The sequence below is a fragment of the Silene latifolia genome, chromosome 7 (genome assembly GCF_048544455.1).
Source record: "Silene latifolia isolate original U9 population chromosome 7, ASM4854445v1, whole genome shotgun sequence".
NCBI lineage: Eukaryota > Viridiplantae > Streptophyta > Magnoliopsida > Caryophyllales > Caryophyllaceae > Silene > Silene latifolia.
Window position 1 is genome coordinate 123,564,889 of NC_133532.1, and position 23,079 is coordinate 123,587,967.

At 45.1% G+C, this 23,079-nt stretch overlaps 1 pseudogene; it reads left to right on the forward strand.

The window, feature by feature from the left end:
- LOC141590694 (putative disease resistance protein At4g19530) overlaps positions 1-23,079 on the forward strand; it is a 35,635-nt pseudogene that overhangs the window by 6,608 nt on the left and 5,948 nt on the right.

Sequence of the window (23,079 nt, forward strand, 5' to 3'; positions counted from 1 at the left end):
ACAAAATACGCAAAAAAAATTCTGTTTCCGGTGTCCGCGCACCCCGGAAGGACCTTAGTAGATTCGCCGCTGCCGCTCTTACCGCGAGGATGTTATGGGTCGACTTTGATCGATCTAGTTTCCTTTCCTAAAAAAAAAAAAAAAAAAAGACTACTAATTTTTACTAGCTGATAAAATGTTTATTCAATCTATTAAATATTTTCGTAGTATAACCTTAAATTTTTTTTTAAACGTTCCATTCGGACAGTCATTTCTAAAAATAAAGGTAACATTAAGCCGGTTATTTTTTTGTTGTTTTGAGCCAGATGAGTAGCCCAAACAGAGCGGTTAGATTTGCGGGCTAAATGTCCAAGTTCGAGTACCATCTACTACAAAAAAAATTAGTTTTTCTCTTACGACGACCTCATACAACTCCGATTGATCAGTTCACAAGAATGCTGTAATCTGAAAAAAAAAATCGAAGATGCACTAAGTTGAGTTTTGCATTTTGTTGACTTCTGAGAGAAGTCAAACAAAAATATCCGTAGCAGCTGTTGACTTCTGAGAGAAGTCAAACAAAAATATAAGTCGAGTGGTGCAAATTAAGCCTAGAGCTGGCAAATATCACCCAACCCGAGATCACCAAATGAATCGGACAATGAAATTGACGGGTTTGAGTAAAGACATTTTAACCCATTTAAGTAGTTGGGTCGAAACAAACACGATGCGAAAATTAAATGAGCTGGGTTAGGGTGTTAGTGTGTTACGACATAAACCCGATAAGAATAGCCCATTTATTTAAATGGGTTGAAATCAGATTGGGTTAACTTGTTAACCCATTTAATTTACATGTTTAAATATATGGGCCTAGACCAAGCTAAGTCCAAACGAAATGTTATAACTATACTGCCCACATAAGTTTTTTAAGGGTAACTTATGCCTACTAGCATGACCGCATAGTAGAGCTGGCCATTAGCACGCGCTGATCCGGTCCGCTTTGGCCCGGTATTTTATGCGACTTGGCCCGGTATTTTATGCGGCTTGGCAGTCCGTCCCGCCCTTAGCCCATCATTTTAGCAAAAATAAAAAATAAATAAAAATAAATTAGTAAGGCCCGCCTCGGGTCCTGGCTCGGGTCAAGCATATCCCAGCCCGGCCAAGCCCGACCCTCCACTTGGCCTGGTCCTGGTCTGACCAGGAGAGCCCGCCCCGCCCCCGGCCAGCCTGGCCCGGCCTTAACCCGGCCCGACTACAGGTCTACCGCATAGGATAAGATACCAAAATAGGAAATAATGGTGGAAGACCCGTCTTAAGCATAAGATACATTCTGCTTTGGTCATATTTATCCCGCATGGGTATATAAGACCCGTCTTAAATTTAAGACGGATAGTACCCGTTTTAAACAAGACTTTGTGTAAAAACAATGTTGTAGTACCATGTTTATTGAATAATATTCCTTATATTCCACTTTTATTGTCGTACTTTCTATTTTGGGATGAATTAAGAAATATGGATAAATTTATAACTTTATCCCTTCAGTCATGAAGAATGGGAGATAATGTCTTTTGACAATGGGAGTGTATAGTTAAAACATCAAGGGCAATATTATTATTGGGGTTTCAATTCTCATCCATGACATAAGTTCGTTCATTAAACCAAAAAAAAAATAAACACTTGTCCTAACTAGAAAACTAAACAGTTTAAAGTGAGGTAGCATTTTATTATTAGAGTGTGAACAAATTGGGTATTGCTGATAACTCAGATGATTTGTTTATCAAACTAGTTCCGTATAGTAACTTTCAACCTGGTTTGGACCTGCTAAATGTTAGTTAAGAGTATTTGATTGTCCCGTGGTGAGCAATATTTGAGGTAGAAGGGAGAAGGGTCTCTAGTACATTTGACCTATAAGAGGGAGCATCTGGTACATCTGTCTTATTGTGAGAAGATATTCAAGTCAATGTGCCTTGAATTTATTAGTCGCCACTTCGAATGACTATCACGGAGGTCTCGCTGATTAGGGTTTTCCAAAAAAATTATCTGGGTTAGGGTTTCCGTTTGTGCCTTTCTACTAGATCGTTATTCTGTATTGGTTATTCGGAGCATTATATATACTCTCTAATCCGCATCCTAACAACTATGCATATCATAATAATTCTGATTCTAAAATCTATAACTCCTTAATATCAATAAGATTTTCCTACCTTGTACCTTGTGTATATAGCTAACACACTGTTAATAAACCACATAAATTTTTGTGTTACTTTCTTTACGCTTTCTTCCAGTAAGTAGATTATACATCTGATATACTACCACCAGTTGTGTAGCTTCCGCTTTATAAGGAAATTTTTGAGTTTTATTTTAAAGATTATGAGCTTTACTATAGATTTTTTGACTTTATTCACTAAACACTAAACTCAAAAAATTACAATGTAACTCAAAAGTATAACATATGTCACTAATTCGTATAATGTATCACTATATGTACTTGTGGTCATATAAGAACATTAATAGCCATTACAAAACTTAATACTCCGTAGTACAAACACAAGTCACTTGTAAGAATCCGTTCACAAGTTGTTCTCCATTGGAAATAAATGAACTTTGCGTTCTCGATCATCATTAGGGTTGAATTTAACTTCGTTAGTTTCGCAAATCATCCATCAATTAGTATAGCTTGAGATATTTGTTGTTTTTCATACATTGTACAATATAATGAAAATAATATAATTTGATGAAAAGATTAATTTTAATGAAAATATAATAAATGAATGAAATGATAATTGTAAGTTTCCTTATTTAGTAAATGGACATAATAATTATTAGTTTTCTTTTTGAGAATATGTATTTTTGTGAGAAAATAATAGTGAGCACATATTTTTTTAGTAGATAGGGGAAGGGAGATCCAAGTTTTGCCACATTGCTAATTTTGCTAGTATGTTAATTTTCCTTTTGTCCAACTAAGTTATACTCCTTTCGTTCAGGAATAATTTACACTTATTCTATTTTCCTTCACAAAATAAAGTAAATGTAAACTATTTAATGTGAAAGTCGGAGTATTCTAAGTAGTGTTGGAAACCAAAGTACGCCCTATGTGCCGTCATTTGTTGTCCTTTTCTATTTTTGAGTGTCTCAGTCAATTGTTGTCCTTTCTATTTTAAGTAGGGGTGGGCATAATCCGGTCCGGACCGGAAAAATGGACCGGTCCGGACAGGAATCTAGTGGACCGGAACCGGAATTAAAAATTCCGGTCCGGTCTCCGGTCCACCATTTTCCAAGATTCCGGTTTCCGGTCCGGTCCGGGGACCGGTATTTTCCGGTCCGGACCGGTTTGGACCGGAATGCCCGGAATTATTGTTATTTGCATTTTTTTCTTAAAATTGTATTTTTATTCCGGTCCAACCGGTCCGATCCGGTCCAATGGACCGGAATTTTTGGACCGGAATTTGAAAAGGTGGGTAATTCCGGTCCGGTCTTGGACCGGAATTTTTCCGGTCCGGTCCCGGTCCGGAATTTTTGTAATCCGGTCCGGTCCCGGTCCATAAATTTTGTCGATTCCGGTTCCGGTCCGGTCCGGTCCGATTTTGGACCGGTGCCCACCCTTAATTTTAAGAATGAACACTTGTCATTTAGTAAATTGACTCCCTTCTCTTTTCTTGGTCTTTGTGCCAAAACCAAAAGATAACAATTGAGCGGGACGGAGGTAGTGCAATATAATAATAAATGTAGTTGAAAGAGTTAACACTTGCAATTTTAGGCCTCAACATAACAATCAAAACTTTCAAAACGCTTTTACTCTTTTAAGAATATTATCATTTTGGAACTAATGTGGAAATCTCGTCTTAAAAACAAATTTTCATTTTTCTAACTACTACTCCCTCTATTTTTCTATATATGACTTTCTTACATTTCGAGACACACACTTCTCTCTTCAATATCTCTCAAATTATATGATTAAATATAGTGATATGTATACTCATATGAAAGAATTTTTCATAAGGAATTTAATGATATAATTTTTATAATTTTTTACCAAATATATTTTTGAAAATATTAAAGTCAAAGGTTCGCCTCAAAAAAGCAAAAATGGAGGGAGTAGTAATTAAATGATCAACCTAACATGTCATCAAATCCCTATATAAATACATCATGAAACTATCTATCTAATACATATATACTTCATTATATATTAGTAATATTATATTATATCAACTTTTAATTTTATAAATACATTATCTCATTTTATTAAATTAAGGATACGTACGTTGTTATACAATTTAGCCCTACATTACTGTACAACGTTCAATGATCTCCAAAACCTTTGCAACCCGGATCATCCGGCCCACAACCCGTATAACATCACATACGGTTAAACCGTGCCATGTGTTCATCAACCATAGAGGTATCGACACAAAAAGAACCATAGCCGGGTTACTCTACCAAAATCTTTTGGGTCTCGGGTTAAACTTTGGATATTAAGAGTATGAGGCCCGGGGATAGGTTATTCGACAAAATTGACCCGGCCATAAAAAAAAGTCGAGTTGGTGTTGCGATTTTTTCGCAACGTTATTGTGAATCATATTTTTGTTTGCACGAACTTGCATTAATGACGGAAACTAAAAAGAAAATAGTTCCAATTTTTTGTGACGTAAAACCGTCTGAACTTAAGATTAAGAATGATGGTACTTTCTCTAATAAGGACTTTAAGAGATTTCAAAGGGCTCTTGATGAGGCAAAGTATACCGTTGGATTAACCTTCGATACTTCGTCGGAGTAAGTTTTTTGTTAATGTTGCGTACGTAAATTATTAATGTTTCTGTTTCATCTGGTTTTTTACGTTTTTATTTATTTATAAATACTCGTAGTTTTTTTTTTTGAGGAACAACCCGAAGGTTCTACTGCATTAATGATAAATCTAAAAGTACAGCATTGTTCACAGACGGAGGTAAAAACTCCGATCCAACAAAGGATGAGCTAAATCATGAGCCACACAATTGTTCGCTCGACTAGTAAAAGACCAAATAACAGAACTAAAAGAACTATAAATACTCGCAATTTTTTAATCAAACGTAAAGAATTTGCTAAGTTTGAAGAAACATTATTTTTATATTATATATATGCTTATTTGTGTTTTTGTTTTCCAAATTTGATTAATTAGGGTTTTAGAGTACTATGGGGGTGTTTGACCAAGCTTTCTAAGTGTTTTTCTAATTGTAAAAGTAGAAGCAGGGCCAAACACTATAATTTAGGGAGATAAAAAATTACTTTTGAAAAGTTAGAAGTTAATAAAAAGCTACTAGAAACAGAAGCACCAAATTGATGCTTCTGCTTCTACTTCTCCCTAAAACTCTTAGGATTATGGAAACTAAAAAAAAAAAAAAAAAAAAAACTAAAAAGCAGTAGTAGGCCAAACACATCAATTTGTTAAGAAACTACTTTTACAAAAGTTAGGCCAAACAACAACAACTTTTTCAAAAAGTAGTTTATGAAAAAACTCATTCTAGAAAGTAAAAGTTATTTCACATAAACTATGCCAAATAGCACCTATATATTGTTGAGAAGCCGCTTAAGAATAATTAGGCAACTAATTATTCTCCTATATTTTTGCTAACAACATTATTGAGTGTATATATTTACCCTTATACTCTCCCTAATTGTAGAGATAGCTTACCCCTTTCACACTCTAGTTGTATTATATATAGCATTGTAATTGCTAATTGTAAATCATCTAATTCATTAATAAAATCACATTTCCTATATGGATTGTAAATGGGTCTTTCGAACCAAATACAATCCCGATGGCTCCATTAACAAACATAAGGCTCGCCTTGTCGCTAAAGGGTTTCACCAAAGACCCGGACTCGACTACTCGGAAATCTTTAGCCCCGTAATTAAGCCTGTCACGGTCCGTCTACTGCTTAGTCTTGCCGTTACCAATGGTTGGTCGCTCCGTCAACTAGACATCAACGATGCTTTCCTTCAAGGGACATTAATTGATGTTGTCTATATGGCTCAGCCGCAAGGTTTCGTTGATCCCGACAAACCAACTCACGTCTGCAAACTGCGTAAGGCTCTCTACGGGTTGAAGCAGGCCCCACGGGCCTGGTACACTGAACTCCGCACCTATCTCCTCGGTGCTGGTTTCACGAATTCCATTTGTGACACCTCCCTGTTTATTAGACATGGCACTAACCCATTATTTATCCTCGTGTATATTGATGATATAATTGTTACAGGTTCTTGTCCGTCTCAAGTAACTGCCTTCATTGCTGCTCTTTCGGCCAAATTCTCACTCAAGGATCTTGGCCCTCTCAACTACTTCCTCGGTGTTGAAGTGCAAACTTGCTCCCACGGTCTGTCCCTAAATCAACAAAAATACACACTTGATCTTCTTACCCGTGCCAGTATGCTTGACGCCAAGGCTTCCACAACACCGATGGATGCATCTCTCACTCTTAGCCTTCTTGACGGCCCAAAGTTTGACGATCCCACCAAGTTCCGCACTCTGGTTGGCGGCCTCCAATACCTGTCCCTCACCAGACCCGACATAGCATACGCCGTCAATAAGCTATCCCAGTTTATGCATGCTCCTACGGTGCCCCACTGGAATGCCCTGAAGAGACTGTTGCGCTATCTTGCTGGTACAACGTCACATGGCATCACGATTTTCCGTCACTCACCACTCAGCCTCCACGCTTATTCCGACTCTGATTGGGGAGGTAATCCTAACGATCTTACCTCCACTGCTGCTTATGTTGTTTATCTAGGTCGAAACATCATTTCATGGAGTTCGAAAAAGCAGCGAACCGTTGCTCGCTCCTCCACCGAAGCTGAGTACCGCTCAGTTGCCAATGCAGCTGCCGAACTTGTTTGGCTCTCAAATTTGTTCTCTGAACTTCGAGTTAAAATTGCTGCTTTACCTACTGTCTATTGCGATAACCTTGGCGCAATGAGCTTAAGTGCCAATCCCTTGTTCCACAGTCGTATGAAACATCTTGCCCTTGATTATCACTTTGTCCGCGAAAAGGTTCAAGGTGGTACCTTACGTGTTGTCCCTATTGCCAATGATGATCAACTTGCTGATACTCTTACCAAACCCCTTCATCGTCCGCGTTTCAATATGCTTATGTCCAAGATCGGACTTACCCCAAGGCCGTCCATCTTGCGGGGGATGTTGAGAAGCCGCTTAAGAATAATTAGGCAACTAATTATTCTCCTATATTTTGCTAACAACATTATTGAGTGTATATATTTACCCTTATTCTCTCCCTAATTGTAGAGATAGCTTACCCCTTTCACACTCTAGTTGTATTATATATAGTGATGGGGCATATTCTGCACCCGCTGACTGAGTCAACATATTGACCAAGGTCAAAGCTAAAAGACAACAAGTCAAAGGAAAAACGGCCTAACCGACAAAGCCTGTCGACCTGTCACTTGGGTCTCGGCTCGGCAACTAGCCGACCGAGAGGCATATCCGTGTACTCGCATCCAGTCCCCTCGGCATGGAGTCAACCAGGCGTGCATGGGTCCCTCGGCCGAGGGTAAGACAGTCTTTCCACCTGCTACGCCACTTGGCCACTACGTGACAAAAGGTGAAAGTCTATAAATACTCCACATCTCTCATTGAGAAACCAATTGGAATATCTGGTATAAACTCCCTTATCTCTCTACAATATACTTTGTCAAGTTAAACACACAACTTATCTCTCTAAGTTTACTGACTTGAGCGTCGGAGTGAGTACGCTTGGCCCCAAGCCGAGCCCTCAGTTTGTTCATCTTTACAGGAAAGAGTGAAAGGAAGAGACGACCAACGACATTATTCTACAAGCTCAAGTGGTCACAATCCTGCTCCGGAATTACACCCGGAACAATTGGCGCCGTCTGTGGGGAACACGTACTAAAAACTAGTCACCTACATTACCAAAAAAAAAAAAAAAAAAAAAAACAAACCATTCAGCGAGCTAAGAAGATGTCAAAGCAACAAGAAATTGTGAGTGAAGGAACTGCATTCTTCCAGGATGACACGTTCCGTAATTCTGAGATCGGGCAGTCTCCCACAGGCCGAGTCACTGACGCGGCGTACGGGATGCCGAAAGAGCTAGAAACACCGCTGCCTACCGACCAAGTCACTGTCATGGGACATGTGGTCGATGCGGCCAAATTAAAGCTATTCCTGGACCTGATGGGTAGTACGCCGATTACCCCTGTCACGACGACGGGGGCGGCAAGACATCCACAGTGACCGGGGCCCATAGAGTGGCTCCGAACAACTTGTCCGGAGCGATACAAGGAGCAGGCATGCTAGAACGCCGGCGAGCCCGTGGTGCCGATAGCGGACACCGAGTCCTTCCCCACTCGCGGGAGGACAGCGTCGCCGCGGCAACAACGAGGCCAGCCCCGAAGGAATGAAAGAAGTCCGACTCACCAAAGTCGGACAAGAAGCCCTTCCCGCCAGAGGGAGATAAGCCGGACTAAGGTTGCGAGGAGCCGATCGCCGCGTGTCATTCGACACGTGGTCAGACAGCCCCTCAATACCTACGTCCTCGAGATCCCTGTGCCGACTAAGCTGAAGCTGCCGCCCTTATCATACAAAGGGGATAGCGACCCGACCGACCATGCCGAGACTTTCGAGTCGTACATGTCGGTATGGGAGTAGCCTGATGAGGTGTGGTGCCGAGTCTTCCCAACGACCCTGCATGGGATGGCTCAGAGCTGGTACAAGGGGCTACCTAATGGCTCGGTATACTGTTATGCCGACCTGAGAGACAATTTCATAGCCCAGTATGCTTGCAACAAGAGAAGGGCGGTGGAAACATCGGATCTCCTAACTATCCGACGGGGAGGACGAGTCCCTCCGGCTACGTGAAAATATTCGACGCTAAGGTTCGAGCGGATCCGTGAACCGAACACCGAATCGGCGCGGCCTTCGCGCTGATGAAAGGCCTCCCGAAAGGCGAGTTCAAAAACGAGCTGATCAAGTGCGAAGACCTCAACTTAGACTCCGCCAGGAAGATGGCCGACCGAGCCTTAAAGGTGGAAGACTATCACAAAACCTGGGTAGGCCACAGTGAAGCTGGGCACCCAGAGAGGAGGAGCCGCCGGGACAACATAGATGAAGGTCGCCGTGACGGGAATAGGTCACGGCCTGAGAGACCTAATAGGAAACAGCACTCGGCGGGCGCCGGGGGGAGTTCGGGACCATACTACCAGAAGCGGTACAGTAGTCTCACCCCCTGGTCGCCACTCCAGCCGAGGTCTTTACCCTAAGCAAGAATGATGGACATAAGTGGGCAAGGCCCCCCAAGGCGAGGGGGGACGGTGACACGAGCCAGTTTTGCGAGTACCACGGCCACACCGGCCATAAAACTGACAACTGTCGACATCTAAGGAACGCCATCGAAGAGCTAATCCGAAAGGGGAGCCTCAGCAAGTATGTAGCTAGAGGCCCAGGAACAAGCGCCGACGGGGCGAATAAAAAATCAGTTTTCCAACGGATGGGAGTAATCCAGGTTGTCATCGGGGGAAACGAGAACGGTGGGTCAGCTAATAGGCACAAACGGCACCTAAATGAGTTATACCAAGCCATCAACTTTGTGCCTAAAACAGCGATCCCCGCTTCCACCATCCTCGATATAACCATTGGAAAGAGGGACTACGAGAGAGTCGTCGCCCCGCACAACGACCCGCTTGTAGTCCACCTGGATATAGCCAACCACTTGGTCAAAAGGTGCCTGATTGACACAGGCGCCTACACGAACATCATGTTCAGGGAGTGCTTTCTTAATCTCGGTCTGAAGATTGGAGACCTGAGCCCCTGCATTAACCCGCTGTTTGGGCTAAAAATAGCGTAATAAAGAAAGCCCACTTGGTGAAGTAAAGATTATAGAGGAAAGATGAGGAGGATGGAAGCCCGCGGTCAGGAGAAGGGGGAACGAGGTTAAGAAGGATCAAGAGCCCATCACAGTAGGCGCCCGTGTTAAGGAAAGGGGTGTCAGGGAGAAGTTAGGGAGAAATTAGGGAGATCGGGGAGAATTGGCAAGGGAATCCGGATTAGGAAAGAAGTCCTTATGGAAATAATATTCTCTTTCCATATTCGAGATGGAGTATATCTAGGGTTCTTACCCTATAAATAGCAAAGGAAGGAAATCAAGAAGGACATTCATTCATTGAACACCCGCATTCATACATCAACACTCAAGATCACTTCTCAGCAAATAATACACGTTCATTCTCGATCTTGCAGACCTGACACCTAGGGTCAGCAGGATTAAGCTTCGTACCATAATTGTAATCATCCTCCAATTCATATAGTGCAATACTTGGCAGGGTAACGTCCCTCCCGCGGTTGTTCCCACATTGAGTTTTCCGCGTCACCAAAATCTTACGTGTCAATTTACATTAAGCACTTTATTTCCCGTTTACTTATTAACGTACAAATCATCACACAATCGACCAACGAATATAGACTACATTGACCCTAAATCGACTTAGGTAAAAAAGACCTAAACAGTTTGGCGCCCACCGTGGGGCATTGTGGTCGTCAATCGTTGATATTCTAGATATACAATGGAAAAGCAAGCATCTGAAGCCATGTCGGGGAGCGGCGACCATCGCCACCACCATCGTCTACCCAAAGTCCAACATCGACAGTGGCCACGCAGGCTCCCGGACATACCCCAAGAATCATACCGACAACAAAAGCCTCTCTACCTCCCAGGACCCCTGTTGTCTCAGCCCAGACCAGATCAGACAAAGGAACATCAAGCTCAGGCGTCACTCCGCCGCCCAGCCCCACGCAGATTCTGCTTGCCGGCGTGGAAAATCTTCAAAAAGCTATGGAAAACATGAGAGAAGATCAAAGGAGAGCAGATGCTGAGGTAAGAAGGAGAGACAGAGAGCTATGGGCACAAATTGATCTCCTAAAGCAAGAATCCAAAGACTCCGAAGAAACAAGGCGGTGAAGGAAGATTTCCTTTGGTAGATCGATGCAAGGAGTGGCGGCGCGGATGAGATACCAGCTGAAATAATTACAAGATTGGATTTGGCTACGACGCCATCAGATGGAAGGATAACTCCACGAGGGTTAAGATACCTCACGCCAGATAGCTGGCAGCCAGCCAGCTGCGTAGGGATACAAACAGGTGGCCTCCTCGTTAGCGATCTGCGAATCGATCGGACACCTGCAGCGGATCCGAGTCAAACCAGCAAGTGAACGCGCGCGAGGGGACAATCGTTACCGCAACCCCCCTGGCTGCCGGAGCTTATCAGAACCTTCAAGAAACCGGATCAGGAGGAAATATGCAGACAGCTGACAGGAGAACTCCAGATTCAGCCAATATAACTAATCAGCAGTACTTGGAACTAAAGAAGATGCTAAGTAGGGTTCCAGGGCTACCACCCCCACTCGAGAAAGCGGCTCTAGACAGCTATGCCAACTCACCATTCGTGGACACCATATCCATCACAGCCATGCCAAAAGGATTCACAAATCCAAACATGCCTCTCTTTGACGGCACAGCAGATCCCTTTGATCATGTCAGCCAATACAAGCAGAAAATGATGACGGTAATAGCCATAGGACAAGTTAAGGAAGCTTGCATGTGCAAAGGATTCAGGTCCACCCTAACAGGACCAGCACTTCGATGGTTTGTCAGCCTGCCCAACAGGTCGATATCTACATTTGCTGAGTTGGTGAACGCATTTACTCAGCAGTTCGCAAGCAGCAGAAAGCCACAAAAGCACGCAGGGGACCTGTACAGAATCGTCCAGGGGGCAGGAGAAAGCATTGGAGAATACAATACCAGATTTAACAATGAGAAGGTAGCAGTACAAGAGTGTGATATCTCAACAGCAGTAGAAGCCTTCAGAAGAGGCCTACACCATGACTCTGATCTATACAAGCAGCTGACTATGCATCCTTGCCATAGTTTCAAAGCAGTGCAGGAGAAGGCAGCTGCCGCGATCAGGCTGGAGGAAGATATCCTAGCCAGAGCCAGCTTACAGAGCACGCCAAGTATTTCTAGTACTTCAGCCGTGGAGAAATCAGGAAGAAAACAAACCACCAACAAGAAGGACGAGAGATACAGGCCATACGGGAGGGGAGTCAACAGAATCGAGGAAAACCAACTACTCCCCACCTTGGCAGAATATGGGTTCACTAAAGGTATCGGAGGAATCTTGAAGGCACTTAGAGAGATGGGAGACGGAGTCAGGTGGCCTAACCCACCAGTAGGAGAGCAAGCATGGAGAAAGGATAGCAAGAAGAAGTGCGAATTTCACCGTGATATTGGGCACAATACTGAGGACTGCTATACATTGAGAAGAGAGATCAAGCGCCTGTACGAACAAGGAAAGCTGAGCCACCTGTTACCACGTGGGGGCAAGCAGCAGGATAAGGTAGGCTCCGCCAAGCCGGCAGACCCACCCACATGCACTAAAATTATAAACGTGATAACAAAGCGGCTCAAACTTAAGCGACGACATACTCGGCGAGCTAAAAGGCATGCCACCGAGACCAAAGGAGACAGACTAGCCAATTCTTGCAGAATATCTCACAGTGATCTGCCAGCAGTCAGCTTCGATGAGGGAGATACATACGATGAAAGAGAGCACCATGATGCACTTATTATCACCTTGTCAATGGCCAACTGCACGGTAAGAAAGGTCTTGGTAGATACAGGAAGCTCGGTCAACTTAATCATGCTGAAAACCATAGAAAACTTGGGATTCAGCGAGAAGGATTTAGAGAAGAAGACTATTCCGCTAGTAGGCTTCAGCGGGAAACAGCCAGCTCGCTAGGTGAGATAGTCATCCCAACCTATGTGGGAGGAGTCAACAAGCAAGTCAGGTACCTGGTTATAGATGGCCCCTCTACTTACAACGTCATCCTAGGAAGACCATGGCTGCACCAGATGAAAGCAGTCCCCTCAACATATCACCAGTGCATAAAGTTCCCCACCCCATGGGGAGTAGAAACGATAAGAGGAGATCAAGAGGAAGCCAGAGGCTGCTACATGAAGGCACTCAAGGGAACTGCCAGCCCTCCCGCATAGCAATTACAGAAGCAGCCTGTCCAGGACGAATACATCGAGCCCCCGGCAGAAGAGCTGGACCAGATTAACCTGGACAAGTTGCACCCAGAGAGAACCGTGCTCATTGGAGCAGGATGTACAAGGAGCTTACGACATCAGCTAGTCAAATTCTTACAAGATAACATGGATTGCTTTGCATGGTCACACGATGATATGGTAGGCATAGATCCATCCATCATAACACACAAGCTTAGCGTGGACCCAAAGTATAAACCCATCCAGCAGAGAAGGAGAAAGTTTGCAGCAGAGAGAAATAAGGTAATCAACCGGGAAGTAGACACTGTTTGGCAAGAAAAGAAGATAAGAGAAGTGAAATACCCAGAATGGTTGTCTAATGTAGTGGTGGTGCCTAAAAAGAATGGGAAGTGGAGAGTATGTGTGGACTTCACCGATCTCAACAAAGCATGTCCCAAAGACCCATTCCCGCTGCCTCATATTGATGCAATGGTAGATGCAACAGCTGGACATGAGATGCTAACATTTCTGGACGCATGGAGTGGATACAATCAAATCAAGATGGATCATGCAGATCAAGAGAAGACAAAATTTATGTCCGAAAGAGGAATATATTGCTACAACGTCATGCCATTCGGCCTAAAGAACGCAGGCTCCACATATCAAAGGTTGGTTAACCGCATGTTCAAAGAACAAATAGGAAGAACCATGGAGGTGTACATTGATGACATGGTGGTGAAGTCAGAAAAAGCTAAAGATCACATGCGGCATCTAGCAGAAACATTCAGCACCCTCAGGGAATACAAGATGAAACTAAACCCATCTAAATGCACCTTCGGGGTATCTTCTGGCAAGTTCTTGGGATATATTGTGATTCAAAGAGGAATAAAAGCCAGCATCAAGCAGATCAAAGTTGTCCTACAGCTGGAATCACCGGAGAAGCCTAAAGATGTTCAAAGGCTAGCTGGGAAGGTAGCAGCCCTGACCAGATTCATTTCGAGGTCTTCAGACAAGTGCAGGCTATTTTACGATGTACTAAGGAAGAGTCAGAAGTTTGAATGGCCCCAGAACACGAGCAAGCCTTCAGAGACCTGAAGCACTATCTCAGCAGCCCGCCACTGCTATCAAAGCCGAAGCCAGGAGAACCATTATTCCTATACCTAGCCGTCACAGAAGTAGCAGTGAGTGCTGCTCTGGTCAGAGAGCAAGAAAAGGAGTAGAAGCCAGTGTACTACGTCAGTAAGTCTCTGTTGCCGGCAGAAACCAGGTACACATCCCTTGAAAAGTTAGTACTAGCATTGGTAGTAGCATCTCGCAAACCGCGTCCCTATTTTGAGTCACACATCATACATGTTGTGACAAACTACCCGCTAAAAGCTATCATGAGGAAGCCGAACTGTCGGGAAGAATGTCTAAATGGTCGGTACACCTCGGTGGATACGACATCCAAGATGCGACCCTAGGACAAAGAATCAAATCACAAGCACTGGCCGATTTTGTGTCACACTTCAGTCCAGCCATCCAGAGTCTGGCAGATACAGAAATCCTCACTCTTGAAAGAGGCAAGCAGACAAACGTCTTGCAGATGCATATCGACGGAGCCTCCAACCAAAGGGGGGCAGGTGTAGGATTAATCCTGCGATCACCACAGGGAGATCTGATAACACAAGCTGTAAGATGTGAATTCAAGGCAACCAACAATGAAACGGAATACGAAGCCTTGATATTGGGAATGAAGCTAGCTCTGGAGCTAGGGGTCAGACACCTGCTCATATCCAGTGACTCTTTGCTAATAGTCAACCACGTGAATGATGAGTTTATAGCCAGAGATTCGAAGATGATTGCATACCTGAAAGTAGCAAAGGTATTAAAACAAAAATTCGAAACTTGTAAGCTTAAACAGGTTCCCAGAGACCAGAACGTGGAAGCGACGCCTAGCAACCACCGGGGCAACATTCAAACCAACGAGCTATCCAAAGATTCCAATAGCACATATCTTTGGAACCTTCTATCCGAAAGCGGACGAAAATAGACAGAGGTGAACTGGAGGACCCACAAAGCAAAAAGGAATCCAAGCAGTTACAGAGGAAGGTGAGAGCTCTCGGCCAAGCAGGCAGGCGCCTGACCAAATAGCCGACCCAGCAGACGATTGGCGCACACTTTACCTAAACTGGCTGCGCCATAATAAGCTATCAGACGATAAGAAGGAAGTGAGAGCTTTTAAAATAAAGGCTTCCAGGTTCATACTCATTGATGATACACTATACGAGAAAATCGCTAGCAGTCCCTACCTACGGTGCCTGGACAAGGAAGAAGCACGATGTGTGTTGCATGCTCTCCACAAAGTGGCGAGTGTGGAAACCATGCGGGGGCGAAGTCCGGCAAATAAAGCTCTCGAGACAGGGATACTATTGGCCTACAATGAAGGCGGATGCAGCGAGTACGCACAAAAATGTGACGCTTTGCCAAATACTCGGACCAATGATTCACCGGCCAGCAGAACCTCCGCACCCTATTATTTCTCCCTGGCCATTCATGGCATGGGGCATGGACATAATAGGCCCTCTACCACGGGCCACATGAAATAGGACCTGGATGCTAGCAATGACAGATTACTTCTCCAAGTGGATAGAGGCAGAAGCATTCACGGAAGTAAAGGACAAACAGTCATCTCATTCATAAAACGAAACATCGTCATGAGATTTGGTATCCCATCCGAAATCATATGTGACAATGGCTCACAATTCATCTCAAACGATACCGAAGGATACTTGTGCAAGGTGGAATATCACCTTAAAAAAGTCGGACCAGACTCCAAAGTCCAATGGACAAGTCAATCCGATAATAAAATCATTATGGACAATCTAAGAAGGAGGCTACAGGAGTTAGGAGGAAAGTGGGCGGATGAATTGCCACTAGTGTTATGGTCGACAGACGACGACAAAGATAGAACAGTCAAACACCCTTCACTGGTGTTTGGCGCGAGAAACGATCATTCCATCGAAGTTCCGGTTCCCACTCACAGGTATGAAAATATGACGAGGGAACTGAACAATGCAGAGATGACCAGAAGCCTGGACACAATTGACGAGCTGCGAGCAAGCGCAAAAATCCGTCTTGGTTGCCTACAAACGGTCTGTGGCCAGGAGTTACAACAAGAATGTAAAGGTCAGGCTCCTGGAGGTAGGAGACCTGGTTCTCCGAGAGGTGTTCCAGAACACCAAGAATTGAAAAGCAGGCAAATTCGCCTACAAATGGGAAGGACCATACCAGGTAGAAGGAGTTGTTGGCCATGGTGCATACAGAATGATGACTATGGACGGTCAAATTATACAACGCCCATGGAACATACTTCACCTGAAGAGATATTACTTTTGATAATAAGTAGACTCTAGCTTTCAGAATAATGTACTATGAGAAGCCAAACCATTTTTAAAAGATAAAATAAAAATCCGGTAGTAGGCATACTGCCAGTTTCACTCTTATTTCTGGTGTCTTTAGTTGTTTTAAAACTTTAAACTACTATTGGATGGTGTGGTCTGGCAGCGTCCTGGGACCACAATTGCTCTGGTACCCCATGAGATGGCGACAGGTACTTCACATCATTCTGATAGATTTTCTTATTTTCAGGCTTCTCTAAGTACATCACTTTGAATTCTGGTATCTATGGTACTTTGAAAGGATGTCCGCGGACTGTCAAATCGCCAACGCGGGTGACAAGGCACATGGCACTCCAACATGCCTAACCTATTTTCTCCACAAGGAGCACCCTCACCAAAGGATCGTGGAACATACGAAAGGGAGCCTGGTTGACAGTTGAATACGCTTATCCAGCTACCCCTGATACCACCCCCTGGACGTAGCTCGCACTAATCGCACTTAATCAGGGCCCCAGCATGCATGCAAAAACGAACATGGAACGTAGGGATATCTGCGCTACCAGAATCCTGCAGCGTCTCCATCTGGTCCTAGAATGACGATAAACTTTCCTCAATGACGTCACCTGCTGGCATAAACGAGACGAACACACCTTGCGTCATGAACAAGGTTAAGTAGTCCACAAACTGCGGCATACGCCTAAATCAGCCAGTCGGCTGACACGGTAGCTAGCTTGATCTGGATCGTCTTTTTCAGTGACCATCTTTGGTCTAAATCACCCCCAGGTTGACACGGCCACTCCTCCTTACATTGCGGCATACGCCTAAATCAACCATCGGTGACACGGCCTAGTCGAGTCGAACGTTAGCCTTTTCGGGGTAACAGGACTCGCCAAATCGTCAAGCGGTGACACGGCATAAACTTCCTAAAACAGGGAGAGTAAACAAACAAGTACACGATATGTAAAAACCTTGCCAAACTATGACAAGGGGCATTCAAAATATGGCCAAAATACGGCCCCAAAGTTCAAACCGCCACCCTGGCGAAGCAAACACAAAACAAGTTTTAAAACTTACAAAGTCTGCCACCTCTGGGCCAGACTGCCAAAAAAGTTTTATCAAAATATAAAAACTTAATTATCGGTCACATTAATGACCTCCACCTCATCTCCTCCGCTCTTTGACCTCTTGTTTCAGTACCGCATCGGGCCCGAGCATCCTCGGCCGCCATAGCTCCCCGAGCTCCGGCCAAGAGATCCTGGGACATTCCAAAGATCACCCCCAAAGGCACTGCTCGGCCAACGCAAAGAATTCACCTCACCAACCTCGGGCATCCGCATGCTCGGATCGGGTTGAGCGGGGTAGAGCATCTCCAGTGCTTCTCCTCTTCCTCTATGGCCTGGGGTGGGAGCCTCCTCGAGGGCAAAGACGCATCCCACCGATCTTTCCCGCCCGGTGGCATAAGCAACGACATTGGTGGCCAGGGAGATCACTCGATGATCTTCTTCTCGACCGCTTCAGAGAGTCGGAAAAGTCTTTGCACACCGCCTGGGTTCGAGCCACCGATCGGCTCCCTCCTTCAACTTCTTCTTGGTGACAAAGAAGCTCGGTCTTCACTCCACCACACGCTCCTTCGAATCAACCCGGCCGTCTTGTGCGGATCTGCAACAGATTTCCTTCACTCCTGGTTCTTGGCGTTGGTAGAACGACTGGTGGTCTGCACTATGTTGATCATCTTCCTGTTGTAGAGTGCAGACTGAAGAGTCTGGGGCATAAATAATCAGAAGTCAGCAAAAGAGTTGGGAGGCAGAATTTAATCAAGAAACAGACGGACAGACAGGTAGAAAATGAAGAATATTCACCATGAAAGCATTGTGCACGTCATTTTTAGCCATCTCCTCTGGGGAGAACTCCGAAAACGTTTCCTCAACAGGAGGAAAGAGCAGCTGATCAATCTCCGGCCAGTAGGGCACCATGTCCACATTCCCAAAGCCTTCTGGAAAATGAGCAATGATGCCTCCACTAGTAGAAGCACGGGCACTGGCAGGAGGAGTTGGCGGATGGCGAGACAACGGATCGACCTCCAGGGGCACGCGAGCAGCATAACTAGAAACTGCAGAAGGAGTCTGAAAAGAGGCGGCAGGAGCACTCCTCTTGGAGGTAGAGGCCACATCAGGGCTGGCAGAAGGTCTCTTTCTTTTAGCACTTTGGAGGATGAGTTCCAGTTGATCGACTTTTGAACCTGCAAGCATACACAGTCTCAGACGGCAGAATGCTTAAAACATCAGCAGCAACGGCATGCAAACAGAAGTGTTTACAGAAACCTTACCAGAAGACATTGCTGTGGGCTGATTGAGGAGGATTGGAGGAAGAAGCAGGTGAAAAACCAGGAAGCAGATCTGGAAACTTTCTCTCAGATTCAGAAATGCAGAATAGCTTGCTGCAGGCAGGGATCTTGGCACCAATACGGGTAATTTAAGGTCACAGGGGCCTGCACGAAGACGATGAAGTAAGCTAGTAAGCAGCGAGATAAAATAATTCAGGCGACAGGGAGGCTACTTACTCGAAGTCAGAGCCCACTTCTCGAAAATATAATCAGCAGGAGGCTGGATGGAGTCCTTCCTCACGTAGAAGAAGTCCTCAAACCATTTCTCATCACGGGACTTTGACGCATGTTTGAAGGGAGCCTCTCCATGGCCCCGGAATGAGAACTGACCCCTGCCCAGGGATCTGATGCTATACATATGGGCCAGATCGCCCAGAGTGATAGATTTGCCGATTTCGACCGGCGGTCGAGAAATAAAGAAGAACTCTCTAAATGGCGGCAGAGATTTGTGCCATGGCGAAATTATTGGTAAAAATGAAATCTTGGATGAGTTTAGGGAAAGGAAAACGAAGACCATATCTAAACGGGTACAAGTAGAAGCAAACCCACCCCGGACGGAGGGCGTCAGCTTTCTGTCCCGGTTCAGGGACGGCGATCTCAACCCCATCACCAAGACCAAGCAAGTTCTTGATCGTCGGAATGTCGGCCGGAGTTAGGGCGGAGTCACAATCGTGGGGGTGTTTGAAAAGTCCCCGAGAAGGGAAAGTAGGGTCAAGATTACGGTCGGAGGGCGCCGACGTTAACGAAGATTGTCGGGTTTTGCCCATAATAGAGAGAGGAAATGAAGATTAAAAGAAAGAAAGAAAGAAGATGGATTACCTGATGATGAAGACGGGAGAGGGAACAGTGAAGCTGATAAAGATTAAAGGGAAGAAGATTGAGGGTTTAAGAGGAGAGTTTTTTTAAATGATTTGGAGTGATTAATGAGAGTGGAAGAGAAACGTTGGGGTTATAAAGAGGAGAGAGGGAGTTGGGTGCGGAGAAAGAGGAGAAAGGCGGCTTGCATGGGAAGAATAAAAAGACGGCGTAGGGTTTTAAATATTTGGTTACGTAAATTCCTTGCTCGATACTTGAAAGCGTACTTCGCAAGAAATTTGGGGCAAACTATTTGGGCTAAAAATAGCGTAATAAAGAAAGCCCACTTGGTGAAGTAAAGATTATAGAGGAAAGATGAGGAGGATGGAAGCCCGCGGTCAGGAGAAGGGGGAACGGGCTTAAGAAGGATCAAGAGCCCATCACAGTAGGCGCCCGTGTTAAGGAAAGGGGTGTCAGGGAGAAGTTAGGGAGAAATTAGGGAGATCGGGGAGAATTGGCAAGGGAATCCGGATTAGGAAAGAAGTCCTTATGGAAATAATATTCTCTTTCCACGTTCGAGATGGAGTATATCTAGGGTTCTTACCCTATAAATAGCAAAGGAAGGAAATCAAGAAGGACATTCATTCATTGAACACCCGCATTCATACATCAACACTCAAGATCACATCTCAGCAAATAATACACGTTCATTCTCGATCTTGCAGGCCTGACACCTAGGGTCAGCAGGATTAAGCTTCGTACCATAATTGTAATCATCCTCCAATTCATATAGTGCAATACTTGGCAGGGTACCGTCCCTACCGCGGTTGTTCCCACATTGGGTTTTCCGCGTCACCAAAATCTTACGTGTCAATTTACATTAAGTACTTTATTTCCCGTTTACTTATTAACGTACAAATCATCACACAATCGACCAACGAATATAGACTACGTTGACCCTAAATCGACTTAGGTAAAAAAGACCTAAACACCCGCTATACAGCTTCTCTGGGGCCGGCCTGGTACCCCTGGGGTCAATCAGATTGCCGGTGATGTTCGGTCAAGCGGATGCGACTAAAAATGTTTTATCTGAGTTCGTGGTTATCGATGGTTCGTCTGCCTACAATGTTCTCATAGGCCGGGTCACTTTGAGCGAGGCCGATGCAATGATGTTCATCCGGGCCTTGACATTGATGTACGTCTCGGACCGGGGGGAAGCACAAAAGCTCGTCTCAAAGGACGAGAGAGATGAAATAGTCAATATCCAAGTGTCTGCCAGGGGGTGGAACATGCAATCCTTCAAAGTGGCAAAGAAATCGGAGAAAGGGAAAAGTCCATCCTTGCAGCAGGAGTGCGAATCGATAAATTCTAATGTCGGCATGGTCGAAGGAGCCGAGACCGAGGAAGTGGAAATTGACCCAGGGCGCACCGTAACTGTCGGTGTCGACCGGGAGCCAAAATTCAGAGCTGATCTCCTAGACCTACTGAGGAAGAACAAAGATGTCTTCGCATACTCAGCTGCCGAGATGCCAGGCGTGAGCCGGGAGGTGATCGTTCACAAGCTGAACGTACTCTCCACCGCTCGGCCGGTCAAGCAGAAGATGAGGAACTCCTCGGCCGAGAAGGGTGAGGCCATCAAAGCTGAAGTAGACAAATTATTAGCGGCGGGCTTTATCATGCCTTGTACTTACCCTGAGTGGCTAGCAAATGTTGTAATGGTGAGGAAATCGTCTGGGGCGTGGAGGATGTGTGTTTATTTTACCAATCTTAATCAAGCGTGCCCTAAAGATTGCTATCCCTTGCCTCGAATAGATAGTTTGATTGACGCCACGACAGGCTACACTATCCTAAGCCTGTTAGACGCCTTCTCAGGGTATCATCAGGTATTTATGGCCGAAGAAGATATGCCTAAATGTGCATTCATCACCAGTCACGGTACATTCATGTATAAAATGATGTCGTTCGGTTTGAAGAACGCTGGCGCAACTTACACTAGGTTGGTGGACAAAGTGTTCCAAAATAAAAAAGGGCGAAACATCGAGGCTTACGTCGACGACGCTATTGTAAAAATCAAGTCTGACAGCGAGCACTTGGCCGATTTAGGCGAGACATTTTGTTCACTAAGGAAATATAAAATGAAGCTTAACCCAAAGAAATGCAACTTCGGTGTCCGGGCCGGCAAGTTCCTCGGCGTGCTTGTCAGCGCCAGGGGAATTGATGCCAATCCGGAGAAAGTCAAAGCAATACTAGACCTACCGGAGCCGAGAAACCGAAAAGAGGTTATGACGCTGACCGGAAGGATGGCGGCTCTCGCCCGCTTCATCTCTCGGTCGGCCGACAAGAGCACTCCATTCTTTAAAGTGCTGAAGGGGAATAAAAACTTTAGCTGGGGGGAGGAACAGAGCACGGCTTTCGGCAACCGAAAGCCCACCTTCGACACTCTGACCCCGTCCAGTGCCGACGCCGGGGAGACGTTATATCTATACTTAGCGATTACCTCGGCCACGGTCGGTCTTGTAATCGTCAGGGAAGAAAATAAGCGGCAATACCCAATTTACTTTATCAGCCATACACTGCTGGCCACCGAAAGAAATTACCCACTAATCGAAAAGGCAGCCCTCGCCGTCGTTGTTGCCGCAAAGAAGCTGAAACCCTACTTCGACGCACATCCCGTGACGGTCTTAACCGACCAGCCATTGGAGAAAACATTAGAAAAATTCGAAAAATCCGGCAGACTTATCAAATGGGCGAGAGCTCTCCCGGCTTTGGCATTCAAAGACAAGCCGAGGCCTTCGATAAAGGGGCAGACGCTTGCAGACTTCCTGGCCGAGTGCATGTATCAAGAAAAATCACATACCGGCGTGTGGGAAGTGTATACCGACGGGTCCTCCACGGCAAACAGCTCAGGAGCCGGCATCCTTATCATCAGCCCTAACGGAAACGAGTTTGAGTACGCCTTGAAGTTTACCTTCTCGACCTCAAATAACGAATCCGAATATGAGGCGGTGATAACTGGAGTCGAGTTAGCTAGAGCTGCCGGGGCGGAGCATATTGTGTTGGAAACAGACTCGCTCTTAGTGACTAATCAAATCCAAGGAGAGTATGAGACTCGAGACGATGGGATGGTAAGGTACCTGGAGAGGGTAAAAGCTGACACCTCAAAATTGAAATCTTTCCAAATACAAGGTGCATCCCAGTGTCCGAGAACAACCGAGCCGACGCTCTCTCAAAACTTGCCAGTTCAAGCATAAAAAATGTCAGTCGAACTGTGCTGGTGGATATCAGAAATGCTAAAAGCATCACTGAGACCGTCGGCATGGTGGGCGACATCGAAGCCGAGACGACGTGGATGACTCCGATAATGAAATACAAGCTGACAAAAGAGTTGCCGGAGGACCGCAGTCTGTCTTAGAAGATAAGAAGGATCGCTGCAAGGTACTTAGTGTTCGAAGGAGAATTGTACAGAAGATCCGTAATAAGACCACTCTTGAAATGT